This window comes from Rutidosis leptorrhynchoides, chromosome 2 (assembly GCF_046630445.1).
Source record: "Rutidosis leptorrhynchoides isolate AG116_Rl617_1_P2 chromosome 2, CSIRO_AGI_Rlap_v1, whole genome shotgun sequence".
Lineage (NCBI taxonomy): Eukaryota > Viridiplantae > Streptophyta > Magnoliopsida > Asterales > Asteraceae > Rutidosis > Rutidosis leptorrhynchoides.
Genome location: NC_092334.1, coordinates 383695783 through 383723070, shown reverse-complemented (window position 1 = coordinate 383723070; position 27288 = coordinate 383695783).

Below are 27288 nucleotides of genomic sequence, written 5' to 3'. Positions count from 1 at the left end.
ACAAGCATCACAAGATTTGCAAAGAAGGTGTGCATCTTTGTAAATTATAGGCCAATAGAATCCAGCATCATAAACTTTTCTTGCTATTAGTTGAGGCCCATAATGCCCTCCAGTTGGTCCTGTGTGACAATGGTTTAAAATTTTACTAGCTTCATCTCCAAATACACATCGGCGTATTATTCCATCGGGACAACTTTTAAACAGATGTGGATCTTCCCAAAAATAGTGTTTTATATCACTGAAGAATTTCTTTCATTTTTGGTACGATAATCCTTTTTCAAGGAATCCACAAACTAAGTAGTTTGCATAGTATGCAAACCATGGGATTTCTTTATAATCTATCTTCAATAGATATTCATCAGGAAAGTTGTCTTGTATGGCTGATTCATTTAGAACTTCTAATTTGGGATTTTCAAGACGAGAAAGATGATCAGCGGCGAGATTTTCTGCTCCTCTTTTATCTCGGATTTCAATATCAAACTCTTGTAAGAGTAAGATCCAACGAATTAATCTTGGTTTAGCATCTTGTTTCGAAAATAGGTATCTAAGAGCAGAATGGTCGGTATAGACCACCGTTTTTGCTAGAACGAGATATGATCGAAATTTGTCAAAAGCAAAGACAATAGCAAGGAGTTCTTTTTCAGTAGTTGTATAGTTCGTTTGTGCTCCTTGTAACGTCTTACTAGCATAATATATAGGTTGAAATCGTTTTTCAATCCTTTGTCCTAAAACGGCTCCCATTGCAAAATCACTTGCATCGCACATTAGTTCAAATGGTAGATTCCAATTTGGTGTTATCATGATCGGTGCATTAGTGAGTTTTTCTTTAAGAATATTAAAAGATTTGATACACTCGTCTGAAAAGATGAATGGAGCATCCTTTTCTAGGAGTTTATTCATAGGAGTGGCAATTTTTGAAAAATCTTTTATGAAACGTCGGTAAAAACCGGCATGCCCTAGAAAACTCCTAACTCCTCTAACATTGGTGGGATGTGGAAGTTTAGCAATTACATCTACTTTAGCTCTATCCACTTCAATTCCTTCTTTTGAAATTTTATGTCCAAGAACGATGCCTTCTTTAACCATGAAATGGCATTTCTCCCAATTAAGTACTAGATTTGGTTGTTCGCATCTAATAAGCATTCGTTCCAGATTAACTAGACATGATTCAAATGTATCACCGAAGACTGAAAAGTCATCCATGAAAACTTCCATGCATTCTTCTATCATGTCGTGAAAAATCTCCATCATGCACCTTTGAAAGGTTGCAGGGGCGTTGCAAAGTCCAAATGGCATGCGTTTGTAAGCAAAAGTACCATAAGGGCACGTGAATGTGGTTTTCTCTTGATCTTCGGGTGCTATTGGAATTTGAAAATATCCGGAAAATCCATCTAGAAAACAATAGTAACTATTCCCGGCTAATCTTTCCAACATTTGATCAATGAAAGGTAAGGGAAAGTGATCTTTTCTGGTGGCGTCATTTAATTTTCTATAATCAATACATACACGCCATCCTGTTACAGTCCTAGTATGAATAAGCTCATTTTTCTCATTTGTAATGACAGTCATGCCACCCTTCTTAGGCACGCATTGAACTGGGCTTACCCATGGACTATCAGAGATTGGATAAATTAGACCTGCATCTAGCAGTTTAATAATCTCTTTCTTAACTACATCTTGCATATTAGGATTTAGTCTTCGTTGGCGTTGCACATACGTTTTATGACCTTCTTCCATAAGGATTTTATGTGTGCAATACGAAGGACTTATTCCTTTAATATCATGAATCTTCCATGCAATGGCTGGTTTATGAGCTTTCAACACAGAAATGAGTTGTGATTTCTCATTTTCAGTAAGAGAAGACGATATTATTACAGGTAATTCAGATTCACCATGTAAATAAGCGTATTCCAAATGGTTTGGAAGTGGCTTTAATTCTAATTTCGGAGGTTCTTCTATCGATGATTTATATCGATATATGTCTTCTTCTTTTAGCATTTGAATTTCTTCTGTTGTTGGTTCATATCCATTAGCTATAAGTGTAGCTAACATTTCAGCTTCATCAATTGGTTCATTACCTTCTCCTAAAGAACATTCTCCTGTTCCTTGTAATTCTGGAAAGTCTTCTAATAATTCTGCATGTGCATCTATAGTTTGAATATAATAATATGTATCATCTGCAGATTGCGGTTGTTGCATTGCTCTATCAACTGAAAAGGTAACACTCTCATCCTCTATACTTAGGGTCAATTTCTTACCGAACACGTCTATCATTGCTTTAGCCGTGTTTAAGAATGGTCTTCCTAATATGAGAGGAACTTGAGAATCTTCTTCCATGTCCAGAACAACAAAATCTACTGGAAATACTAAAGTACCAACTTTAACTAGCATGTTCTCCATTATCCCTCTAGGATATTTTATTGATCTATCGGCTAGTTGTATGCTTATTCTGGTTGGTTTCAATTCTCCAAGGTCTAGTTTAGTGTACAGTGAATATGGCATTAAATTTATACTAGCACCTAAGTCTGCCAATGCTTCTATTGAACTAAGACTACCCAGAAAACATGAAATTGTGAAACTTCCTGGATCAGATAGTTTTTCTGGTATCTTATTCAACAGCACTGCTGAACAATTAGCATTCATAGTAACAGCCGAGAGTTCTTCCATTTTCTTTCTATTTGAAATTAGATCTTTCAAGAATTTAGCATATCTAGGCATTCCTGAAATCACATCAATGAAAGGAAGATTTACATTTATTTGTTTAAACATATCCAAGAATTTGGATTGCTCGGCTTCAAGTTTCTCTTTCTTCATTTTACTCGGGTAAGGAAGTGGTGGTTGGTATGGTTTAACATAAGGTTTATCCTTAGCTGTATTATCTTCATTAACCTTTTCAACTACCGGTTCTTTTTCCTTATCTTGATCAGGTTGTGGTTCTTGTGGAGTAGGAATAGCTTCATCAGAAGTTACAGGTATTTCAGGTGGTTTAAGTGTTGTACCACTTCTTGTGGTAATGGCTTTAGCTGTTTCATTCCGGGGGTTAGCATTTGTATCACTAGGTAGACTTCCCGGTTTTCTTTCACCTATTAACCTTGCTAGGTTACTTACTTCTTGTTCCAGATTTTGAATAGAAGCTTGTTGATTTCTAAATGCTTGAGCATTTTGTTCATTGGTTTGTTTTTGAGATGTGAAAAACTGTGTTTGAGTTTCAACTAGTTTTGTCATCATATCTTCTAAATTCGGCTTTTTATCATCGGTTTGTTGTGGTGGTTTGTTTTGAAAATTAGGTCTTTGCTGATTGTAAGTATTATTCGATACTTGTTGATTGCTAGGACCTTGTTGGTTGTTGTATGGAATATTTCGGTTATAACTCTGGTTTTGATTGTAAATCGGTCTTGGTGGTTGATAATTATTCTGATAATTATTTCCAGGCCTTTGGTTTATGTATGAAATATTCTCTCTTTGTTCCATTGTTAATTCAATACTGAGACAATCTTTTGTCAAATGTGGTCCTCCACACTGCTCACAACTAATTCGTATTGAGTGAATATCTTTAGTCATCTTTTCCATTCGTCTCTCCACAGCATCTATCTTTGCGGAAATGGAATCTAAGTCATGGCTAGAATCGGCTCTAGCTGCTTTAGATGATCTAACGATGTCTTTTTCTTGGTGCCACTCATGTGAGTGGGAAGCAGTGTTATCAATAATTTTGTAAGCATCAGTTTTGGTTTTCTTCATAATAGAACCACCAGCTGCTATATCTATGTCTTTCCTTGTAGTGATGTCGCATCCTTGGTAGAATATTTGTACTATTTGACAGGTGTCTAAACCATGTTGCGGACATCCTCTTAATAACTTTCCATATCTAGTCCATGCCTCATATAGAGTTTCATTCGGTTTCTGTGTAAACGTAACAATTTCTGCTTGAAGTCTTACGGCTTTAGATGCCGGAAAGAATTGTTTAAGAAATTTGTCAACTAAAACATTCCATGTATCGATCGCCCCTTCAGGTAACGATTCCAACCAATCTTTGGCTTCTCCCTTTAAAGGTACGTAAATGTTCATTTGGATCTTCCTTCGGCGCACCACTAAATTGGCATTGATTAGTCACCATGTGTAGAATTTGTCCTTTGATTTCATAATCTGGCGCATTAATGTCTGGATGAGTAATTGTGTGACCTTGGCCAGTGCGTTTAGCTCTCATTCGGTCTTCCATACTTAAAGGTTCCAGATTCTCCATAATTGAATTTGTTGAATCGGAATCACTAGAGGATTCTGATTTAATGGTTCGTTCCTCAACAATCTCTGTTTGAATGATTGGTGGTTCCGGAGGAAAGTTTAATGGTTCAGGATCTACGAACCGTTCCTGAATATTCTCCGGATTCTCAATTGTGAGGTTGGGTTCAAAAAATGGATTATCGGAAATTTGAACTGAAGTACTTGGTCGACTGGATGACGATTCTAAAGAAAAATCAACGGCGGTTATATTTGCTAAATGTCTTGATCTAGTTACAGGTGGTGAACGTACAAAAGGTGGTGATCGTCTTGCTCGGTGCATTCACTGAATATCCTATTAGTTTTTAAAAGGAAAGAAAAATTATAATAAGTTATCCAATTAATAGACTTTTCTGATTTTGCCCACGTTTTGAATAGCCAAAAGATGCAGCAGAGGGGCAGGATTCGTTTGGTCTCAATATAATTGAGGACTGTTTGGCTCCAATAACCCGGTCCACGTACAAATCCAACTATTACTACGAACCAGAAAATTTTGATGTCTGTCAATTTAACCACTTAAAATAAATTTTCGTAATTTTAAGAAATTTAGATAAGAAGTAGAATAAAAATCTATGTCCTAAAACTAGAAAAGCGAGAAATAAGAAAGAAAAAGAGTTCGTCGAAAAAGATCGAAAAAGAAAAATGGTTGAAAAATAAAAGGTGACGGAAAAATTAAAGAAACTTATAAAACTTAAAAATACTTGACTAACCTAACCTTATTACTACAACTAACTTAAAATTATAATCGCAAATTGAAATTACTAATTGGAATGATAATTGATACATAGGTAAAAGGTGTCTAAAAATATTAAAGCTTACAATAAAAACTATATCCCAAATGGAAATAACTTAAAAAGAAACTAAAACTTAAAAAGGCGTCACAAAATTCTAAAGCACCTAAATCTTAGTCTAAAGAAAAGCACTTAAGGGATTTTACGACAAAGCCTAAAAATCTAGAAGTAAAAATAACTATGGCAAAATCTAAGTTTAAAACTAAATATGAGCTAAAAATACAAATATTACGCTAAAACGCTTAAAAAGGGACAAAATATAAAAATATACAAAAAGTTGTAAAAAGTACAATTTTTATAAAAATATTATTTTTATATTATTTATTTAATAAAACTACTAATTTTACAATTTAATTAAACTATTTAAAACTTAAATAAAACAAATTAAATTAATAAACTAAACTAATTAATAAATAAATAAAACCTATTTAGGGTTTTTAATTAAATAATAATAATAATAATAATAATTACACCGTGATTAATGCCTGATTAGGGCTTCTGTCGCGTGTCAGGTTTTCTCCGCGAGTTGCGGTATTTAATGCATCAAACCCCGTGAGTCGCGGGGTTCAAAAATTCAACTCTGGTACAGTTTGAATTTGACGCGTTTTTTTCTTTTTTAATTTTTTTTTTCTGTTTTTAATTTTTCTGTTTCTATATAAATAAAAGATATTTAAATAAAACTTTATATCTTTATAAACTAAAAATAAAAATAAAGAAACTTATAAAACTTAAATATTTAACAAAATCTTAAAAATACATAATTTTTTTTTTATTAGCGTTGCGCTTCCGGCGTTTAAGAAGTTCCCCGGCAGCGGCGCCAAAAATACTTGATGTTTTAGCAGAGTAGTATATAAAATAGCTTATATTTTTGCAGAAAATACTATTAAATACGATACAATTTTACACAAGATATTTATTTATTTATAGAATGGATATACTTAAACCTTGCTACAACACTTATAGGCAGTGTACCTAATCGTACAGTAGTGTAGTTTTTAGTAAGTCCGGTTCGTTCCACAGGGAATCTTTTTAAACAAAGTTTAACGCTATATTAGTTTACTTTTATAAAAATACAAATATAAGTAATATTATTATTATAAAGGGGGGTTTTTACCGTTTAATGACCGGTTTGTCGATTTTAAAACTTTAGTCGCAGTTAAAACCAAATGTAAAATATTAAAAATAAATACAAGACTTAAATTAAAGCATAAAGTAAATAACGATAATGAAATTGCGAATAATAAAAGTGCGATAAAATAAACTTGCGATAATTAAAAAGTACGATAATTAAAAGTGCAATTAAATACAATAACAATAAAAATGCGATAATTAGAAGTGCAATTAAATATAAAATAAAGGAAATTAAATATGTAATAAAAGAATTATGCTTATTTAAACTTCCGTAATCATGATGTTTGACGTGTTGATTTTAGTTTTATGCCCATGGGTTAATTGTCCTTTGTCCTGGATTATTTAATATGTCCGTCTGGTTTTTGTCCATAACAGTCCATCAGTCATAAATATAAAGTGCGAGTGTCCTCGTCAAATTATCCTTATACCCGAAGTTAAATATTCCAACTAATTGGGGACTTAAACTGTAACAAGATTTTTAATACTTCGTTTAATAATTACACCAGGATGTCGACTGAGTGTAACCCAAGGTTTTAATATTTTGTTATCAATTATACCAAGTGTCCTTGTACATAATTTCACCCCTGTTTTAATTATTCTAGTGACTATTAATCCATTCCCGTGTCCGGTTAAATGAACGATTATTCGTACATATAAATACCCCGCCCATCGTGTCCGATCGAGTGTATATGGTAATTTATAGGGACGCCCAATTGTAAATCTTTATATTAACATTAACAAACTATCATTTAGTTAAACAAATATAAAGCCCATTAATAGCTCATAGTCTAATTTCCACAAGTGTCGTTCTTTTGTCCAAACCCCAATTATGGTACAAAGCCCAATTACCCAATTTTAGTAATTAGCCCAACATCATGATTACTTCGTTTTAAATAAGCATAATAATAACTTAGCTACGAGACATTAATGTAAAAAGGTTGAACATAACTTACAATGATTAAAAATAGCGTAGCGTTACACGGACAGAATTTTGACTTACACCCTTACAACATTCGCTAACATACCCTTATTATTAGAATTATAATTAAAATTAAAATATAAATTATAAATATATATATATATTTTACGTATGAATGAGGAGAAGAAGAAAAAGATGATGAAAAAATGCTCAGAATTCGGTTGGCTTTATAGGGAGTTTCAAAACTTGGGGCTCCGCGACTCGCGGCATTTTTGGCCTTCAAACTCCGCGAGTCGCGGAGATTGAAATTACTTCTTGCCGACGGTTTTTATTATTTATTATAATATATAAATAATTATAAGAATTATTTAAATATTATATTATATTTATGTGCATAGTTGACTTGTAATTTTTAGTCCGTTGCATCGAGCGTTGAGAGTTGACTCTGGTCCCGGTTCCGGATTTTCGAACGTCCTTGCGTACAATTTAATATCTTGTACTTTGCGTTTTGAATCTTGTACACTTGTAATTTCGAGACGTTTCTTATCAATAATTGGAACCTCTTTGATTGTATTTTGTACTTTTGAGCTTTTTGGTCGTTTGCGTCTTCAATTCGTCGAATCTGTCTTTTGTCTTCACCTTTTATTATTTAAACGAATATCACTTGTAAATAGAACAATTGCAACTAAAAGCTTGTCTTTCTTGAGGAATAATGCTATGAAATATATGTTCGTTTTTAGCATTATCATATATATATATATATATATATATATATATATATATATATATATATATATATATATATATATATATATATATATATATATAAGATGATGAGGTTATATATGAAGGATAATAATAGAATGATTCTTTCTGTCGGTTTCATAAAAGAAAAAAGGGTGTGGCCGACCACTAGAAAAGCAAACAACCACTTGCAATAAACTAAATCTTTATACATCTTTCCAAATTTGAAACCGTGAACTTGTTTTAGAATATTGGGCCGAACTTTAGTTTTGTCATTAGTAGACACCACGATTGTATGTGTATATGATGAATGATGGTGAGCTAGGAAGGTGAAATGGTGACACATAGATGATAATACGATGATGAGAATAGGTGATATTGATGTCGATATAGGTGGTGATGAAAATAATTAAGATGATCGGTATGATGTTGATGATCGATTTAATTATGATTAGTGGTAGGGTTTCTATGTCCCAATTAACTTATTAAGAAAACAAAGAACCGTATTTTTTATATTGACTTCCAACTTGGGTTGCCCTATAGGGCCACGTATTTCTGTTTCTAAAGATTGGGCCGAGAGAATGTTCATTGCTGGGCCGAAATCCCTTTCCATCTTTTGTTGGGCTGTGGATTTGTATATCTATTGGGCCGAGTAATTAAATCAATTGCTACTTGGGCCGAGAGATGGGTTAAATAGTATTAGGCTGGGATTATAATTAAAAAAAGCTGGGGTAGAGGAGTGGTGTGGGGTGTTTTCGGATTAAGGTGAGGTCGCGAGTTCGAGCCCCGTCTCAGGCTTTTCTTTTTAGAAAAAGATCCTAAGGGTTACTCTTTATTACTTTTATTATTATTATTATCATTCTTATTATTATCATTATTATTATTATTATTATTAACCTAAGTACATTATTATTATTATTTTAGCATCATTAGTATTATTATTATGTCACTAGTATAGATACTAAAATTATGATTTACATGATTAGCCATGACTATAATTATAGGTATGTTATTAGGAATATAACCCTAAGTATAACATGATACATGGTAATGATAAGTATAATCTTTATATACATAAACTAATATTGATAAAGATAAATATATTATTATTATTATTAACATTATTATTAGAATTATCATTATTATTTTTTTGTCATTATTATTTTATTTTCACTATTATTATTATTATTATTATTTTTAACATTAATATTATTATTTTTACATTATTATTATTATTATCATTTTTATTATTACTAGTATCATTATTATTTTATAAGAATCATATTATTATTAGTATCAATATTACTACTAATATTAATATCATTACTACAATAAAAATTAGTCATATAGAAATATACTTAACTAAACTATATTAACATTTTATTTAAAGTATATAAAATAAATACATTTAATTAAGTTATTAATGAAACACATAATTTATTAAAATAACAAGTATATCACTAATATTATATATATATATATATATATATATATATATATATATATATATATATATATATATATATATATATATATTTGTTCGATTTCAATTATGTATATTAATAAATATACAAATGATATAGGTTCGTGAATCTGAGGCCAGCCCTGCATTGTTCAATGTCGTTATATGTATTTTTACTACAAAATACAATATGTGAGTTCATTTGCTCCCTTTTACTCTTTACATTTTTGGGACTGAGAATACATGCGCTACTTTTACAACTGCTTTATTAAATGCTTTTGAAGTACATTTTGAACTGCGAATATATGAAATGCTTTTATAAATGTTTGACGAGATAGACACTAGAAAAACATTCCTCGAATGAATTATGTGGACGTGATAATTGCCACCATTGAATTATGTGGACGTGATAATTGCCACAATTGATATGAATATTTTTTCCCTGATTATTATTGCTTGGTAACCTAAGAATTAGAATCGGGTATGGCCCTAATTCACGCGAATCCTAAAGGTAGCTACCGGGTTTAACACCCCCACCCAGAATGTTCACTAGACGGAAGGGCTAGTGGGCGTGGTGTTTAGTACTTTGAAGTTTATATGATTATTATACAGACGAGATGTTCTGTTTTGGGGATATTATTATGCGCATTATATGTTAAGGTCGGTTACCAAGCTAAGTTATGAAAGCAATGAAAAGTGAATGTTATGTATCGAGAGAATGATTTTATACACAGGTTATGTGTATGTTATTTTTGTGCACAAGATATGTGTACGGTTACTAAGATTTATGAAAGATGATTTCGTACACGAGAAAGATGTACTGTATTTAAAAGATATCGCATGTACATTACAGGTGGGTATAGGATTCGGGCCCATTTGTACCATGCAGGATTTAAATCTTGTGGTCAATCAAAATGATGAATTTTATTGTTTTATGATAAACCTATGAACTCACCAACCTTTTGGTTGCCACTCTTAAGCATGTTTATTCTCAGGTATGAGAGAAATCTTCCGCTGTGCATTTGCTCATTTTAGGGATATTACTTGGAGTCATTCATGACATGTTTCAACAGACGTTGCATTCGAGTCATCGAGTTCATCAAGATTATAACTAAGTCAATTATAGTTGGATATATTATGAAATGGTATGCATGCCGTCAACTGTCGATGTAATGAAAGTTTGTCTTTTAAAAACAAATGCAATGTTTGTAAAATGTTTCATATAGAGGTCAAGTACCTCGCGATGTAACCAAATGTAATGTATTCGTCCAGATAGATTAGGATGGGTCATGAAAGTTGGTATCAGAGCGGTGGTCTTAGTGAACCAGGTCTGCATTAATGTGTCTAACTGATAAGTCGTTAGGATGCATTAGTGAGTCTGGACATCGACCGTGTCTGCATGTCAAAAGTTTTGCTTATCATTTAGTGTCGAAAATTATTTGCTTATTATCCTTAAAGTCTAGACATGTCTTACTTCCTCTATTGCATAGACTGTGTATAGATAAATTCATATCTTAGCGTATATGTTATTGTTACCTTTGCCTGGCAGTTTCCGTAGATTTCTCCGTAACTTATGGGATTTTAGTATTATATATGTATATGTAAATTATGTATTGTAGGGTACTAATCTACATCCTATAATCTATTTCTTATCGAAAAATCCTTCATCTGATCGTACGAGATGAATCCCTCAACCAGTTCGAATTCCTCGGATTCCGACAGCTATTCCGATATGGAGTTTCACCTAAGCTCCGAAAGCAGTGTCACCAGAATGAATCAACCAATTCATCTGATGGGTTTGTAGTCTACTTAATCATTGGAGACAAGAAGAAACGATCCCTTTCATCCACCATATTGTCCTCTGGGCGAAGAACCTGAAGCAATCACCGGCGAACCAATCCGAAACACCATTTTTTCTCTCATTTCCAGAATATCTCACAACGATCACATAATTTCTACAATTCTAAACCTTATTCATTCGTTTGTTCAAACCTCCAATCATTTCGGGGTAATCAAAGAAGTCAACGAGCTTCGTGCTCGAGTAATCAATGTGGAAAATATGGTGTGAAACATACCAGCTTCAGCAACATCACCAGCACTGGTAGTGCCACCAACAGCAACATCTGCATCCCACACCTTGACATCACAACCTGTACCTCGAGCATCAACGTCGTACGCACCATAGATATCAAGGAGTACCAATAACAATGAACGATGAAGTATTGATCCATAACTTCATTAATATTCTGCGAAGAATATGTGGTTCCTAATAGGTTTAGAGATTACTTATTCTAGCTCAAACCGAAAAAGCAAATGAGTTTAATATCATATTAACTCATTAAATCCATGATTACATTTGAAGAAAATATATATGTATATATGTTTTCATAAAGATTGTAATTAAAAAAATTCTTTTGTACAAACTGTTAATGGTGAAAATATTTTAACGGGTAGGTAATACCCGAGGAATATTTAGATTTCACATTAATAAGTACACTGTACATTCTTTCAAATCTAATTCAACAGTCATTTACTATCCTATTTACAACCATCGATATACGTATCCGTTCACCGCTAAATAACCCTTTTCATTCAATTTCATATTTGGATTTTGATCTATCAGAATCCAACAAGTGGCATAATGAAGAAAACATTGGACAAAAAAATAAAAATTTGTTAGAAACAAACGAATTAACTATGAGAAATTCTATTAAGAATCCACGCTAACAAAAATCCTAGCTAACTGTTCCTAGCTAACTAATTACATTTTATTTATCGCAGTTTATTTATCGAAATTTTATTTATCGTCATTTAATTTCTGTTATTTATTTTACGCACTTTAAATATCGGGACACGTATACAAGGTTTTGACATATCATATCGACGCATCTATATATATTATTTGAAATAACCATAGACACTCTATATGCAGTAATGTTGGAGTTAGCTATACAGGGTTGAGGTTGATTCTACAATAATATATATACTTTGAGTTGTGATCGAGTCTGAGACATGTACACGGGTCACGATACGTATTAATTAATTTGAATATTATATATATATATATATATATATATATATATATATATATATATATATATATATATATATATATATATATATATATATATATATATATATATATATATATATATATCTGAATTATTAGACTGTTAACTGTGGACTAATAACATTGGATAATTAAAATGAATTAAAATATTGATTATAACATATGAAACTAAATAATTCTTCAAGTTTGCCACTTGATTTTATCTTAAACCTCATTTGTATCTTGACGATTCCGATCTACGTTCAAACCTTTCATGATTCTTGAAAATACCTCAATCGAGAGGATGAATCAACCGCACTTCATCTACAGAAGAAAAGATTGATGCATATAGTTATGCACCTAAAAACACTCGGAACTTGAATAAACATTTAACACGTAGCTGTGCTAATTCCTTTAGCGTTGTTATTACCCAAAATAACTTTACAATTCCTTTTCAAGATAGCCAATTTTGTCACAGCTCCAGCAAGTCAACTTCGACTTTTCGTTTGAAACAACCTTATTATAACCTTGACATATATGCGTGCTCTTTTATTGTTATCGGGGAACCTTTTATATTCCATCATATTACCAGCAGACGTACCAGCAACCTCGTTGCTCCTTGGCTTAAATCTCTCCGACAAATCACTATATTTATCTATTGAAGTCTTATCATGAACTCATCGGCATCTTGTAACGATAATTACCATACCAAATACCAGGAGGCATCAATCGATAATCTCGAATTCCTCAGCGATTCTACGACAACAATTTTATATATATATATATATATATATATATATATATATATATATATATATATATATATATATATATATATATATATATATATATATATATATATATTCTATCTCCTGGATTTACAAAACTTCAATTCTGAATTTCTGAAAAGCGCTTTAGCCTATGAATCAGTTTTCTGAGTTTTGAAAAAGCTGATGAAATATTTAGCGAATACCTTGCTCATTACTCTAAATCATTGCGGACGAATTTCTTCATCATCTTCTGATCTTAAATATTTTAAATTCTAAGATATCATCGTATCTTCCGTTATAAATATCTTCGATAATTCTGAAGATACCTTCATAATTATTCTCGACTGAAATCAATTATCTCCTAGTGTATCTGTGTTACATCATAAAGGAAACTGTTTTAGTTTCTAAATTTCTGAAACCTTCGAGTTTAAATTATGAATGATTTCCTAGAGAAGTGTTGGGAATTGAATCATGAGTTAGTATAATATAATGACGTCAGGCCAACATGATTATATTACAGTAAGTCATGCTGAATTTCTAATGGAACGTGATGATGGTTCACAGATCATACCCTCACCATGTGCCATGTTACATAACTCTTTCATTCTACTTAATCTCTAAGCATATCACGGAAGTATTTCCTTGATATTTCTGTTCTTCCGTAATTCCAACAAATTGCTAATAAATCGTGCTATTACATTTTCTTTCTGATTAGAAGATTTTCTTTAAATTTCATGAATTCCGGAAATCAACCGTGACTACGTCAAAAGTTAAGACGAACCTTAATTTTATCATTTCGATCTTTTGCGATAGCTTCACTCATACTCTTCGAGTAATCGAATTGATTTATCCATATTACTCAATAATGATAAAACTCTATTTATCAACGCATATTCGTCATGAAATATTTTTATTGTTAGCCATGACGACCTCACTCAAATTTCGGGACGAAATTTCTTTAACGGGTAGGTACTGTAGTGACCCGGGATATTTCGACTAATTTTAAACCAAACTCTCGATACGATTTAATATTTTTGACACGATAAGCAAAGTCTGTTAGGTTGAGTCTCAAAAATTTTGAACTGTTTCATATATTCAATTGACCTTCGACCATTCCCGACGATTCACGAACAAATACTTGTAAATAGATATGTATATATTTAAATATATAAATAATAATTTAAATATATTATAATTAACTATGTAAAATAAAACAATATATAATAATTATTTAAACATATCTATATATATACATAAAAGTATATTAAAAATAAATATTAAGTGATTGTGATACTCGTTAGACGTTTCGATTATTAATTAGAGAAGTTTAATTCGAACTTATATGATTTTAAAATAAACGATGATCCGAAAATGAGTTCTATAAATTGTAGGCTTACTAAAAATGTATTTATGAGCTATTTATTAAATTTTAAAACTTTTTATATTTTACTTGGGGTTGGGAGTGAATAATTAATGAAATTTTTATTTAATAGTTGATGATCGAATTTTATACCATAATGACCAAAATAAATAAATATAGTCAATCTAAAAATTTGGAATTTTTCTGAAAGACTTTTATCCGATACTGACTCACAACGGGATACGAAATAGTAGTCCGTAAAAACTGTCGGTAGATATTTACAACCTATTATTGATTAAGCACGTTTTAAGATTTTATATATATATTAAACTGTCTATTTCACCTTTCCACTTTAGGAATCACATAAAGGCCACACAATTATCAATCCGTGAATTCATTTGATTATTGTAAGTTACTGTTTTTGATTTTTCTTAATTTTTTAACTAATATAGGTACACATATATGCATGCATTAAAGAATCATCCTCACATGCTAATATATCATTATATTTCTTTCCTTATCAAACACAACCACTAACTTATTTAATTTACTTAAGTCAAGAGCGTACAAAACTCACTTGCTCTAATTGTTTTCTTCTGCTTTTGTTTCATTACACACACTATTACATAGGAATTTATATAATATATACATGATACATAAGCGTGATCAATCAACCATCTTTCTTCTTTCTCTTACTTCTCTTCTTTCTTGTTTCTTCTTCATGAACACCATCCTCCACTCCATCACCGCCTTGAAACCGTCGTGAACCATCTCTCTCTCTCCTATTTCTTCTAACTGTAAACCATCACTAAACCCGTTTCAATATTATCATCCAACACATACGATACATCACCAATCATCTTCCTGTTTGTCTCTATATTCGGTTTAACCTAAGAAATCAGAACCGCCACCTTTTACACCTTGCATCATCTTTAAACTAACCACCACACTCCATCGTGAAGAACTACCATCACAACTGAAAATCTTCGTTATCTCTCTCTCCCCTAAAATCAATCGTCAATCACCACCCTCACCATTTAAACCATCGAGCCTCCATCACTTCACAACCACCCCATGATACCACCACCATAATGAATATCACCATGAACTACTTAAGACACCACCTACATCCACAACCACCCCATGATTCTTTCTGTCGGTTTCATAAAAGAAAAAGGGTGTGGCCGACCACTAGAAAAGCAAACAACCACTTGTAATAAACTAAATCTTTATACATCTTTCCAAATTTGAAATCGTGAACTTATTTTAGAATATTGGGCCGAACTTTAGTTTTGTCATTAGTAGACACCACGATGGTATGTGTATATGATGAATGATGGTGAGCTAGGAAGGTAAAATGGTGACACATAGATGATAATACGATGGTGAGAATAGGTGGTATTGATGTCGATATAGGTGGTGATTAAAATAATTAAGATGATCGGTATGATGTTGATGATCGATTTAATTATGATTAGTGGTAGGGTTTCTATGTCCCAATTAACTTATTAAGAAAACAAAGAACCGTATTTTTTATATTGACTTCCAACTTTGGCTGCCCTATAGGGCCACGTATTTCTGTTTCTAAAGATTGGGCCGAGAGAATGTTTACTGTTGGGCCGAAATCCATTTCCATCTTTTGTTGGGCTGTGGATTTGTATATCTATTGGGCCGAGTAATTAAATCAATTGCTACTTGGACCGAGAGATGGGTTATGAAATGTCCCTTTCTTATTGATTAAAAACGTTCCATATTAATTGATTTCGTTGCGAGGTTTTGACCTCTATATGAGACGTTTTTCAAAGACTGCATTCATTTTAAAACAAACCATAACCTTTATTTCATCAATAAAGGTTTAAAAAGCTTTACGTAGATTATCAAATAATGATAATCTAAAATATCCTGTTTACACGCGACCATTACATAATGGTTTACAATACAAATATGTTACAACGAAATAAGTTTCTTGAATGCAGTTTTTACACAATATCATACAAGCATGGACTCCAAATCTCGTCCTTATTTAAGTATGTGACAGCGGAAGCTCTTAATAATCACCTGAGAATAAATATGCTTAAAACGTCAACAAAAATGTTAGTGAGTTATAGGTTTAGCCTATATATTATCAAATCATAATAATAGACCACAAGATTTCATATTTCAATACACATCCCATACATAGAGATAAAAATCATTCATATGGTGAACACCTGGTAACCGACATTAACAAGTTGCATATTTAAGAATATCCCCATCATTCCGGGACACCCTTCGGATATGATATAAATTTCGAAGTACTAAAGCATCCGGTACTTTGGATGGGGTTTGTTAGGCCCAATAGATCTATCTTTAGGATTCGCGTCAATTAGGGTGTCTGTTCCCTAATTCTTAGATTACCAGACTTAATAAAAAGGGGCATATTCGATTTCAATAATTCAACCATAGAATGTAGTTTCACGTACTTGTGTCTATTTTGTAAATCATTTATAAAAACCTGCATGTATTCTCATCCCAAAAATATTAGATTTTAAAAGTGGGACTATAACTCACTTTTACAGATTTTTTTACTTCCTCGGGAAGTAAGACTTGGCCACTGGTCGATTCACGAACCTATAACAAATATGTACATATATATCAAAGTATGTTCAAAATATATTTACAACACTTTTAATACATTTTGATGTTTTAAGTTTATTAAGTCAGCTATCCTCGTTAGTAACCTACAACTAGTTGTCCACAGTTAGATGTACATAAATAAATCGATATATATTATCTTGAATCAATCCACGACCCAGTGTATACATATCTCAGTATTGATCACAACTCAAACTATATATATTTTGGAATCAACCTCAACCCTGTATAGCTAACTCCAACATTCACATATAGAGTGTCTATGGTTGTTCCGAAATATATATAGATGTGTCGACATGATAGGTCGAAACATTGTATACGTGTCTATGGTATCTCAAGATTACATAATATACAATACAAGTTGATTAAGTTATGGTTGGAATAGATTTGTTACCAATTTTCACGTAGCTAATATGAGTAGTTTTTACCAATTTTGTTTTGCTCGCCATTTCTTCGTTTCTAATCCGTTTTGAGTGATTTAAGCGGCCACGGTTTCGTATTGAACTTGACTTTATGAAACTAAACAGAAAAGGTATAGGTTTATAGTCAGAAATACAAGTTACAAGTCATTTTTGAAAGAGGTAGTCATTTCTGTCGAAAGAACGACATCTTGATGACTGTTTTGAAAAACATACTTTCACTTTGAGTTTAACCATGATTTTTGGATATGGTTTCATGTTCATAAGAAAAATCATTTTCCCAGAAGTATAGCTTTTAAATCAAAGTTTTTTTTCATAGTTTTTAATTATCCAAACCAAAACAGCCCCCGGTTGTAACTACGACGGCGTAAATCCGGTTTTATGGTGTTTATCGTATTTCCGGGTTTTAAATCATTAAGTTAGCATATCATATAGATATAGATCATGTGTATAGTTGATTTTAAAATTGTAGTTAGAAGGATTAATTTTATTTGCGAACAAGTTTAGAATTAACTAAACTATGTTCTAGTGATTACTAGTTTACCACTTTGAATATGATAGCTTTTTATGTATGAATCGAATGATGTTATGAACATCATTACTACCTTAAGTTCCTTGGGTAAACCTACTGGAAAATAGAAAAATGGATCTAGCTTCAACGGATCCTTGGATGGCTCGAAGTTCTTGAAGCAGAATCATGACACGAAAACAAGTTCAAGTAAGATCATCACTTGAAATAAGATTGTTATAGTTATAGAAATTGAACCAAAGTTTGAATATGATTATTACCTTGTATTAGAATGATAACCTACTGTAAGAAACAAAGATTTCTTGAGGTTGGATGATCACCTTACAAGATTGGAAGTGAGCTAGCAAACTTGAAAGTATTCTTGATTTTATGTAACTAGAACTTGTAGAATTTTTGAAGAACACTTAGAACTTGAAGTTAGAACTTGAGAGAGATCAATTAGATGAAGAAAATTGAAGAATGAAAGTGTTTGTAGTTGTTTTTGATCGTTGGTGTATGGATTAGATATAAAGGATATGTAATTTTGTTTTCATGTAAATAAGTCATGAATGATTACTCATATTTTTGTAATTTTATGAGATATTTCATGCTAGTTTCCAAATGATGGTTCCCACATGTGTTAGGTGACTCACATGGGCTGCTAAGAGCTGATCATTGGAGTGTATATACCAATAGTACATACATCTAAAAGCTGTGTATTGTACGAGTACGAATACGGGTGCATACGAGTAGAATTGTTGATGAAACTGAACGAGGATGTAATTGTAAGCATTTTTGTTAAGTAGAAGTATTTTAGTAAGTGTCTTGAAGTCTTTCAAAAGTGTATAAATACATATTAAAACACTACATGTATATACATTTTAACTGAGTCGTTAAGTCATCGTTAGTCGTTACATGTAAGTGTTGTTTTGAGACCTTTAGGTTAACGATCTTGTTAAATGTTGTTAACCCAAAGTTTATAATATCAAATGAGATTTTAAATTATTATATTATCATGATATTATGATATATTAATATATCTTAATATGATATATACATTTAAATGTCGTTACAACGATAATCGTTACATATATGTCTCGTTACGAAATCCTTAAGTTAGTAGTCTTGTTTTTACTTATGTAGTTCATTGTTAATACACTTAATGATATATTTAATTATCATATTATCATGTTATATATAATATAATAATGTATTAATATGCTTCATATATATTTAGTAAGACGTGGTTATAACGATAATCGTTATATGTATCATTTCGAGTTTCATACGTCAATAGTCTCCTTTTTAAGTATATAACTTAATGAGATACTTGATGATCATTATATCATGTTAAACATATATATTTATTCATTTATGTATCATCATGTCATATACAACTTATAGCGTTCGTGAATCATTGGTCAAACTGGGTAGTCAGACGTTTACAAAATTTCCGTTTCAATTAACCAAGTCTTAACAAGTTTGATTGCTTAACATGTTGGAAAAATTTAATCATGTAAATATAGTTTTCATTAAACATATAATCATAGAAAGGTTCAGAAAAGTTCGGGTCACTACAGTACCTACCCGTTAAATTAATTTCGTCCCGAAATTTTAAGCGATTGGAGGTGTTGGCTCATCTTCTGGAAATAAGTGCGGGTACTTCTTCTTCATCTGATCTTCTCGTTCCCAGGTGAACTCGGGTCCTCTACAAGCATTCCATCGAACCTTAACAATCGGTATCTTGTTTTGTTTAAGTCTCTTGACCTCACGATCCATTATTTCAACGGGTTCTTCAATGAATTGAAGTTTTTCATTGATTTGGATTTCGTCCAACGGAATAGTGAGATCTTCTTTAGCAAAACATTTCTTTAAATTCGAGACGTGGAAAGTGTTATGTACAGCCGCGAGTTGTTGAGGTAACTCAAGTCGGTAAGCTACTGGTCCGACACGATCAATACTCTTGAATGGTCCAATATACCTTGGATTTAATTTCCCTCGTTTACCAAATCGAACAACACCTTTCCAAGGTGCAACCTTAAGCATGACCATCTCTCCAATTTCAAATTCTATATCTTTTCTTTTAATGTCGGCGTAGCTCTTTTGTCGACTTTGGGCGGTTTTCAACCGTTGTTGAATTTGGATGATCTTCTCAGTAGTTTCTTGTATTATCTCCGGACCCGTAATCTGTCTATCCCCCACTTCACTCCAACAAATCGGAGACCTGTACTTTTTACCATAAAGTGCTTCAAACGGAGCCATCTCAATGCTTGAATGGTAGCTATTGTTGTAGGAAAATTCTGCTAACGGTAGATGTCGATCCCAACTGTTTCTGAAATCAATAACACATGCTCGTAGCATGTCCTCAAGTGTTTGTATCGTCCTTTCACTCTGCCCATCAGTTTGTGGATGATAGGCAGTACTCATGTCTAGACGAGTTCCTAATGCTTGCTGTAATGTCTGCCAGAATCTTGAAATAAATCTGCCATCCCTATCAGAGATAATAGAGATTGGTATTCCATGTCTGGAGACGACTTCCTTCAAATACAGTCGTGCTAACTTCTCCATCTTGTCATCTTCTTTTATTGGCAGGAAGTATGCTGATTTGGTGAGACGATCAACTATTACCCAAATAGTATCAAAACCACTTGCAGTCCTTGGCAATTTAGTGATGAAATCCATGGTAATGTTTTCCCATTTCCATTCCGGGATTTCGGGTTGTTGAAGTATACCTGATGGTTTCTGATGCTCTGCTTTGACCTTAGAACACGTCAAACATTCCCCTACGTATTTAGCAACATCGGCTTTCATACCTGGCCACCAAAAATGTTTCTTGAGATCCTTGTACATCTTCCCCGTTCCAGGATGTATTGAGTATCTGGTTTTATGAGCTTCTCTAAGTACCATTTCTCTCATATCTCCAAATTTTGGTACCCAAATCCTTTCAGCCCTATACTGGGTTCCATCTTCCCGAATATTAAGATGCTTCTCCGATCCTTTGGGTATTTCATTCTTTAAATTTCCCTCTTTTAAAACTCCTTGTTGCGCCTCCTTTATTTGAGTAGTATGGTTATTGTGAATCATTATATTCATAGATTTTACTCGAATGGGTTCTCTGTCCTTTCTACTCAAGGTGTCGGCTACCACATTTGCCTTCCCCGGGTGGTAACGAATCTCAAAGTCATAATCATTCAACAATTCAATCCACCTACACTGCCTCATGTTCAGTTGTTTCTGATTAAATATGTGTTGAAGACTTTTGTGGTCGGTATATATAATACTTTTGACCCCATATAAGTAGTGCCTCCAAGTCTTTAATGCAAAAACAACTGTGCCTAATTCCAAATCATGCGTCGTATAATTTTGCTCGTGAATCTTCAATTGTCTAGACGCATAAGCAATTACCTTCATTCGTTGCATTAATACACAACCGAGACCTTGCTTTGAGGCGTCACAATATATCACAAAATCATCATTCCCTTCAGGCAATGACAATATAGGTGCCGTAGTTAGCTTTTTCTTCAATAACTGAAACGCCTTCAAATTTATTCCCTTTATGCGTTAATGCAGTCAAGGGTTTTGCTATTTTGGAGAAATCTTGGATGAATCTTCTGTAGTAACCAGCCAATCCTAAAAATTGACGTATATGCTTCGGAGTTTTTGGGGTTTTCCACTTTTCAACAGTTTCGATCTTTGCCGGGTCCACCTGGATACCTTCTTTGTTCACTATGTGACCGAGGAATTGAACTTCTTCCAACCAAAATGCACACTTTGAAAACTTAGCGTACAGTTTTTCTTTCCTCAATACTTCTAGCAATTTTCTCAAATGTTCTTCATGCTCTTGATCATTCTTTGAGTAAATAAGTATGTCATCGATGAAAACAATGACAAACTTGTCAAGATATGGCCCACACACTCGGTTCATAAGGTCCATGAACACAGCTGGTGCGTTAGTCAATCCAAACGGCATAACCATAAACTCGTAATGACCATAACGCGTCCTAAAAGCAGTTTTTGGAATATCATCCTCCTTTACTCGCATTTGATGATATCCAGAACGTAAATCGATCTTCGAATAAACCGATGAGCCTTGTAGTTGATCAAATAAGTCGTCAATTCTCGGCAGTGGATAACGGTTTTTGATGGTAAGTTTGTTCAACTCTCTGTAGTCAATACACAACCTAAATGTACCATTTTTCTTCTTGACAAACAAAATAGGAGCTCCCCATGGTGATGTGCTTGGTTGAATGAAACCACGTTCTAATAGTTCTTGCAGTTGGCTTTGCAGTTCTTTCATCTCGCTGGGTGCGAGTCTGTAAGGAGCACGAGCTATTGGTGCAGCTCCTGGTACAAGATCTATTTGAAATTCAACATATCGATGTGGAGGTAGTCCTGGTAATTCTTTCGGAAATACATCGAAAAATTCTTTTGCGACAAAAACATCATTGATGCTCTTTTCTTCAGTTTGTACTTTCTCGACATGTGCTAGAACAGCATAGCAACCTTTTCTTATTAGTTTTTGTGCCTTCAAATTACTAATAAGATGTAGCTTCGTGTTGCCCTTTTCTCCGTACACCATTAAGGGTTCTCCTTCTTATAACATACGATCTCTGCTTTCACCTTCTTCAGCCAGTCCATGCCAACTATTACATCAAAACTCCCTAACTCTACTGGTATCAAATCAATCTTAAATATTTCGCTACCCAGTTTAATTTCTCGATTCCGGCATATATAATCTGCTGAAATTAATTATTATAATATCAAATGAGATTTTAAATTATTATATTATCATGATATTATCATGTATGAATATCTCTTAATATGATATATATACATTAAATGTCTTTACAACGATAATCGTTACATATATGTCTCGTTTAAAAATCATTAAGTTAGTAGTCTTGTTTTTACATATGTAGTTCATTGTTAATATACTTAATGATATGTTTACTTATCATAGTATCATGTTAACTATATATATATATCCATATATATGTCATCATATAGTTTTTACAAGTTTTAACGTTCGTGAATCACCAGTCAACTTGGGTGGTCAATTGTCTATATGAAACATATTTCAATTAATCAAGTCTTAACAAGTTTGATTGCTTAACATGTTGGAAACATTTAATCATGTAAATATCAATCTCAATTAATATATATAAACATGGAAAAGTTCGGGTCACTACAACATACATCTAAAAGCTGTGTATTGTACGAGTACGAATACGGGTGCATACGAGTAGAATTGTTGATGAAACTGAACGAGGATGTAATTGTAAGCATTTTTGTTAAGTAGAAGTATTTTGATAAGTGTCTTGAAGTCTTTCAAAAGTGTATGAATACATATTAAAACACTACATGTATATACATTTTAACTGAGTCGTTAAGTCATCGTTAGTCATTACATGTAAGTGTTGTTTTGAGACCTTTAGGTTAACGATCTTGTTAAATGTTGTTAACCCAAAGTTTATAATATCAAATGAGATTTTAAATTATTATATTATCATGATATTATGATATATTAATATATCTTAATATGATATATACATTTAAATGTCGTTACAACGATAATCGTTACATATATGTCTCGTTTCGAAATCCTTAAGTTAGTAGTCTTGTTTTTACTTATGTAGTTCATTGTTAATACACTTAATGATATATTTAATTATCATATTATCATGTTATATATAATATAACAATGTATTAATATGCTTCATATATATTTAGTAAGACGTGGTTATAACGATAATAGTTATATGTATCGTTTCGAGTTTCATACGTCAATAGTCTCCTTTTTAAGTATATAACTTATTGTTACTATTTTTAATGAGATACTTGATGATCATTATATCATGTTAAACATATATATTTATTCATTTATGTATCATCATGTCATATACAACTTATAGCGTTCGTGAATCATTGGTCAAACTGGGTAATCAGACGTTTACAAAATTTCCGTTTCAATTAACCAAGTCTTAACAAGTTTGATTGCTTAACATGTTGGAAACATTTAATCATGTAAATATAGTTTTCATTAAACATATAATCATAGAAAGGTTCGGAAAAGTTCGGGTCACTACAGGTTAAATAGTATTTGGCTGGGATTATAATTAAAAAAAAGCTGGGGTAGAGGAGTGGTGTGGGGTGTTTTCGAATTAAGGTGAGGTCGCGAGTTCGAGCCCCGTCTCGGGCTTTTCTTTTTAGAAAAAGATCCTAAGGGTATACTCTTTATTACTTTTATTATTATCATTATCATTCTTATTATTATCATTATTATTATTATTATTATTATTATTATTATTATTATTATTATTATTATTATTATTATTATTATTATTATTATTATTATTATTATTAACCTAAGTACATTATTATTATTATTATTATTATTATTATTATTATTATTATTATTATTATTTTATCATCATTAGTATTATTATTATGTCACTAGTATAGATACTAAAATTATGATTTACATGATTAGCCATGACTATAATTATAGGTATGTTATTAGGAATATAACCCTAAGTATAACATGATACATGGTAATGATAAGTATAATCTTTATATACATAAACTAATATTGATAAAGATAAATATATTATTATTATTATTAACATTATTATTAGAATTATCATTATTATTTTTTTGTCATTATTATTTTATTTTCACTATTATTATTATTATTATTATTTTTAACATTAATATTATTATTTTTACATTATTATTATTATTATTATCATTTTTATTATTACTAGTATCATTATTATTTTATAAGAATCATATTATTATTAGTATCAATATTACTACTAATATTAATATAATTACTACAATAAAAATTAGTCATATAGAAATATACTTAACTAAACTATATTAACATTTTATTTAAAGTATATAAAATAAATACATTTAATTAAGTTATTAATGAAACACATAATTTATTAAAATAACAAGTATATCACTAATATTATATATATATTTGTTCGATTTCAATTATGTATATTAATAAATATACAAATGATATAGGTTCGTGAATTCGAGGCCAACCCTGCATTGTTCAATGTCGTTATATGTATTTTTACTACAAAATACAATATGTGAGTTCATTTGCTCCATTTTACTCTTTACATTTTTGGGACTGAGAATACATGCGCTACTTTTACAACTGCTTTATTGAATGCTTTTGAAATACATTTTGAACTGCGAATACATGAAATGCTTTTATAAATGTTTGACGAGATAGACACAAGCAAAACATTCCTCGAATGAATTATGTGGACGTGATAATTGCCACCATTGAATTATGTGGACGTGATAATTGCCACAATTGATATGAATATTTTTCCCCTGATTATTATTGCTTGGTAACTTAAGAATTAGAATCGGGTATGACCCTAATTCACGCGAATCCTAAAGGTAGCTACCGGGTTTAACACCCCCACCCAGAATGTTCACTAGATGGAAGGGCTAGTGGGCGTGGTGTTTAGTACTTTGAAGTTTATATGATTATTATACAGACGAGATGTTCTGTTTTGGGGATATTATTATGCGCATTATATGTTAAGGTCGGTTACCAAGCCAAGTTATGAAAGCAATGAAAAGTGAATGTTATGTATCGAGAGAATGATTTTATACACAGGTTATGTGTATGTTATTTTTGTGCACAAGATATGTGTACGGTTACTAAGATTTATGAAAGATGATTTCGTACACGAGAAAGATGTACTGTATTTAAAAGATATCGCATGTACATTACAGGTGGGTATAGGATTCGGGCCCATTTGTACCATGCAGGATTTAAATCTTGTGGTCAATCAAAATGATGAATTTTATTGTTTTATGATAAACCTATGAACTCACCAACCTTTTGGTTGACACTCTTAAGCTTGTTTATTCTCAGGTATGAGAGAAATCTTCCGCTGTGCATTTGCTCATTTTAGGGATATTACTTGGAGTCATTCATGACATGTTTCAAAAGACGTTGCATTCGAGTCATCGAGTTCATCAAGATTATAACTAAGTCAATTATAGTTGGATATATTATGAAATGGTATGCATGCCGTCAACTGTCGATGTAATGAAAGTTTGTCTTTTAAAAACGAATGCAATATTTGTAAAATGTTTCATATAGAGGTCAAGTACCTCGCGATGTAACCAAATGTAATGTATTCGTCCAGATGGATTAGGACGGGTCATGAAATTTCCTTCTTGGAAGGTGGAATATTTTTCCTAGCAAATGATTTGTCATTTTCCTTCCACAAAGTATTCGGCTTATTCTTTTTCACCCTTCAACCCTATTTCTTCCTGATCAACGAACAACATTCGATAATCATTTTGCTGAGCAGCAGCAACTGCCACAACAGGAAGAAAGGATATGGGTTCTAAACTTTATTCAACTTTCAATTATGCTTGAGAACAATTTTCAGGTTGCAGTGCCAGTCTAGGAAGTTTGAACATTGAGTTTATCCTTCTCCAACAAAGAAGGAAGTGTGTTTTGGTTTACGTTTTGATTATTTGACATCTACAACAGATATAAGATTCAATTTAGTATTTTCGATATTGAGCTTTAATAAATTAACTACCCAAGTTTTTATAATATTTTTTAAAAAACAATTAATTTACGAAAGCCTAAGATCTACAAAGAGGTTCCATAGCTACATCTATTGATCAGCTAGCAGTTATGGAGTCTATTGATAGGTAGCGAGTACCAATTGCATTACAAGTACAACTCTTAGATCTTTATGGGACCTAGAGATATTTGTAGTCCAACAAACCACTATTATCTAATGTCATGTTTGTCCCATCATTGCCTCGAACTCAGGTCTCACCGTGAATACGATTAAGTCGTCCAATTTGGAAACAGTGAAAATTCACGCTAGTCTCACTAGATCGAAAAATCCACCTTGTGGCTATAATTCAGCATAGTCTCACTAGATCAGAAAAATAACGAGGAGTGTTTGCAAGCTCATTGGATGGCATGACTTAAATTTGACGGGTATTTTGGAAAAAGTTTGTGTCAACGAATAATGCATGCACACGAGATTCGCTACACTATTAGTTAAAAAACATTTTAACCAATTGTATATGTCGATTATGTTTGTGATCTAATTTGTTATTTAATTTATAGGATATAAAAATAACAAATACACAAACGTGTATCGTTTTAAAACAGTTCTAAAAGATGTCGTCCATATATATTATTTGACTTTCAAAATCATTT